The following is a 4,538-nucleotide window of genomic DNA, read 5'->3' as shown; positions in this document are numbered from 1 at the left end:
CAAGAGACAGAAGGACTGTTTTTCCAAGTTTATTTTTTGCCCTTTGGATGGTTCATGGATATAAATAGAAATTGAATCTGCCTCCTCTATTATTTATCCTTAACATTATTTGTCAGTGCGATTAAAGGTATGGAATGGAAATAGGAATCAGATAAACCTTTCAGCATTTCTTAGGATAAAGATAACATTTCTTATCACGGCTTATAAGGTGAGCAGACTCTATCCTCTACCACCGTTTCTAACCTCACCTCACACCACCCTCTACCCCACTGCCTACAATGCCGTTTGCTCCTTCATCCAGCTACTTGTCAGTCAGTCTTAAGTTCTCATCTTTAGCATCATTACATCTAGAAAGTGTGCATTAACCTCTCTGTCCAAACCAAGCCCCCCAAACTATGTTCTCATAGTACCAAGTACTCCTGCTTTGTGACACCTGTCACAGTTGAATTTCACACTTGTTTAGGTCATGATTTGTTCACTGGCTACCTCTCTGATAAGGCTTTGGGCTCTGGAGGTAGGTAAGAACTGAAACTCTTTTTATTTACCAAGGTAACCCAAGATCCTAATTTGTCATGGGTCCTAAATAGATATTTGTTATATGAATAAACAAATGAATTGACTGGGATTCTCTCCCCAGGCCCATCTCTGCACAGCTTCTCATTCTTGAGCAAGTCAGTTTCCCTCTCTGAATCTTCCTTTTTTCATCTGTAAAATGGAGGAATTGATTTCTAAAGCGTTTCCTGTGTCTGCCGCTGAGGGCTGTGTAAGGCTTCCTGTGTCCCATGGGGAGGGTTGTTATCTCCTAGGGGTGTCTGTTTCCTCCTCATGGCAGAAAGGCAGTGAGAAGAGAGGGTACTTATAATGTTAAAGGATGGTCAGAGAAGGCCTCATTGATAAGTTGAGACTTAAAGGAAGTAAGAGAGCGAAACATGTGGATATCTGAGAAAGAATAGTCCAGGTAGAAGAAAACAGCTGATGTGAAGGCCCTGAGGCAGGAGAATCCGTGGCAGCCTAGAGGGTTAGCAAGAAGGCAAGGATGGCTAGAGCGGAATGAGCTGTGGAAGGATGATAAGCAATGAGGACTGAAAAGTAAGTGTGAGAGGGGACAGGATACATAGGGCCTGGTTGGCCATTTTCAGCCTCAGAGTGGGATGAGAAACCATTGGAGGGCTTTGAGCAGAGTTGTGACATGGGCTTAGGACCGCAGGGGTTCCTGGGTGACAGTAAAATGATTAGCTATTATAAATTGAGTTTATAGTCTCAACAGGTGTAAATTCTCTGGAGTTCCATTTCCATAAATTCACGTCATGCCATTAAGATACTGCAATTTCTGAAGAAAAAATTAAGAACAAATATATGCCTTAAAAAATAAGATATTCATTCCCTCACTCTCTTTCCCAAGGCCTCTGTGTGTACGGTAGAGACAAACACACACCCGCTTTGGAGTAAGCCTGGAACTTCAATTTTGCCTCTGAGTTATTAACTATGAGAATTTGAGCAAGTAATTGTTTAAATTCCCAGAACTTTGTCTGCAAAATGAACACAGAAATATGTTAATATATACTACACTGGGCTAGTGGTAAATGCACATGAAATATCCTTAGTATAGTACTTATCTTAGTTCATAGTTGGTGCTGGTTTCCTTTCCTCTCCTTCCATTTGCATGGCTGGAAAAATAACACAGGAATGAGAGGCAGGGATTTGGGGCACATTAACATTGTGACGATACCACGTACTCAAATAGGACTTAATTATGTTGCCAAGCACTGTACCAGACACTGTTACGAGCTATCCAGAAGAGAGATAATTATCCTCATTTTCTACATGGAAAGAGTAAAACCCAGGAAGTTAAGAGTGGACTGTGCGGGATTGTAGACTGAATTAGCAGCAAAGCAGGGGGGTTAAGTTTCACACTCCCAGTGCCCATTTCTTTCTGTGCTCTTTCCAGCTAACTCCCTCCAGTGTTTGGCTTCGGTTTGCTTTAACAGTCAACCAATTTCAAAGAACCGCTGTGATCCGTGAATGGTTTCAATAACAAAGGCAGGGCCCATAAGGTGTTATCCACACCAAGCCTAAGAATCTCTTCTAATGTCTTCCAGATGTGTAAAAACTACATTTAAAAGATTCTAAGAGCCACACATCTTTAGGTAGTTTAGTTCTGCTGGAAGAATTACAATTCTGATCAATTCTTGGTTTGCCTTGCTGACAGTTCCTTGCTCAACTGGTAGAGGAAGCTGTGAGAACTGCCATTCTGGACTTGACTGAGATCAATAAGGAACCACTGTCTGCTTGTCTGGGAATGACAATAAAATGACAGAAACAGGTCAGCATGGAATCAGCAGGGGGTGAAGGGAGAAAGCCCCCACCCTGGGGTCTAAACTTTGATAATGCAGATGTCAAATAGGAGGCAAAAAAAAAAAAAAAATGGACAGGATTCCAAGAACTGACTCTTCAAAAAAGCAAACCACCTAAGACAGAAGGACCCTAAAAACAAAATCTAACAATATAATTTAAAATATTCATAGCCAGAGATGAAAGAGACAGCTTAATAATGTGGCCGCCCAGGTAGGGTCTGTCTTAGCGAGGGTCTATTTGAGTACAAGTAACAAATTCACTTCAATTTAACTTTTTAAAACATCAAATAAAGAGGAGCATATTAAAAGGATTCTGAGATAAATCACAAAACCCAAGGGCAGCTAAGCCTCTTCAAGTATTTGTGAATCTCAAAAACCAAACTCAGACATACAAAAAATATCACATCAACTTATGTCAGGTTTCGATTCTCCCATTTTGCCAAGTCGAAACATTACAAAAACTTGGTTATTTGGGAGACGTTCTTGCCCATCTTAGTCCAAGGGGCACCAGGGAGGACAGGAGGCCATCCAGTCTCTAGCCAGCAGTCCTCAGAGTTTTCACCCATTGTTCCATTTTTCCTTTTTCCTAGTCTGTACTTGAGGTCTGGAAGCTCTGCTACTTTTTTGCTGTACCAGATAGGAGTCAATCTGTCTACATAGAAAAATTAAAAACAAAATAGCAATGGCTAGAGTAAGATAGAAGTCTAGCCATTGCTGTTTTGTCAAAAAAAAATAAAAATAAAAATAAAAAATCCAGCCACTTTTACATAGGTGGCCAGCTAAAATTTGGCATTCTTTTACTAAACAAGAAAGAAACGGTAGAAATTGGGAAGCAGCTAGCAGTCTGTCATCCCCGCCATGCTCTGGGCATGGGGACCTCTGGTGAAGGTTGGTAGCAGGGTCCTGCTTGCTCAGACTCATGGGGCGCCCTTCCCTCTTCCCTTGAGGTTTGGCCCGTCTTCAGACACTGCTTCAGAGCTTTGCATGAGCTGCTGTTCTTCAGGCCATTCTGATCTGTACTCTTGACCTGGTTGTTCTGCTTCCTCTCGACACACTCCCATGTCCTCAGAGGTCCCCTCTTTCTCCTGTTCCTCGGGGACATGTAGAACTGCTCTTCACTTGGGGCTTTGAAAAAAACCTAAGATAATAGAAATAACTTGCACTTATTACTTCCTTTCAGACATGATGGAACTGTTCTAAGGACTTTACATTTTTAGTTAACTGTCACAACGCTGTGACATAAGCAGCACTATCCCTATTTCGCAACAGGGTGATTTAAGCCACTTGCCTAGGTTCTCACAGCCAAGAAGTCACAGAACATTCTTCCAAGCCAGACGGCCTGGCCCGAGAACTGCTGCTCATACCCACAGCCCTGCATTGCTTCTCTGTGATGTCTTTCAGCAGCTCTTACTTTCTGCCCTGTAACACTGAGAGTCCAGGTGTGACCAGTTGTCTAGCTACCACCTCCTAATGGGAACAGCAAGGAACAGAGAGTACAAATTGAAATTTCAAAAACGTATCCTGCCATGACTTTCTAGAACCCGAAAAGCCATCAGGAGCTCACCTCCTTGGGGGGAAAGAGTCTGATTTCCCAGGTGTCCATCCCTTGTCCAATCAACTGTGGTCAAGGAGGAGGATGATGACCTTACACAAACCCTAAATCTGGCAGTGGGCTCTCAGAGGAAGAGAAAGGCCTCAAAAAGTTTCCCTTAGCCTCTGTTTTTGTTTTTTTTTTTTTTAATAGAAGCATATGTACAAAATACAGAAGGGAATCAAAGTCAAACAACAAACAAACAAAAGAAACAATTACTGAACCCAAAAGAATACTGCTAGGAGAGTAGGGACTGGTAAAGTTGTAAATAATACTACAAATGAAACGAAGAAAGGCACAGACTCACTTTTTGTGCAGAAATGAGAATGTTAACACATGAAAGAGAAAAGTAAATGACTCAATTCCTACTTTGCTTTATTGCCATGGGGAATAATTTCTAACAATAAATGGTAGAAAAGCTGTCTTAAGAGGAGACTTCCCTGAAGATAAAAGATAATGATAACAGAGCATTTAATATTCTCTAAATGTATTTAAATTCTCAGGACGAGGATAATTACATCTTAGGGCACAGAATGTATTAATAAAATGTGTCCATGTTGATGGAGTTGATGTCTCTGCTCTTTAAGAAATGA

This window comes from Pteropus vampyrus, unplaced genomic scaffold (assembly GCF_000151845.1).
Source record: "Pteropus vampyrus isolate Shadow unplaced genomic scaffold, Pvam_2.0 Scaffold16, whole genome shotgun sequence".
Taxonomy (NCBI): domain Eukaryota; kingdom Metazoa; phylum Chordata; class Mammalia; order Chiroptera; family Pteropodidae; genus Pteropus; species Pteropus vampyrus.
Note: the sequence above shows the minus strand (reverse complement) of the source record.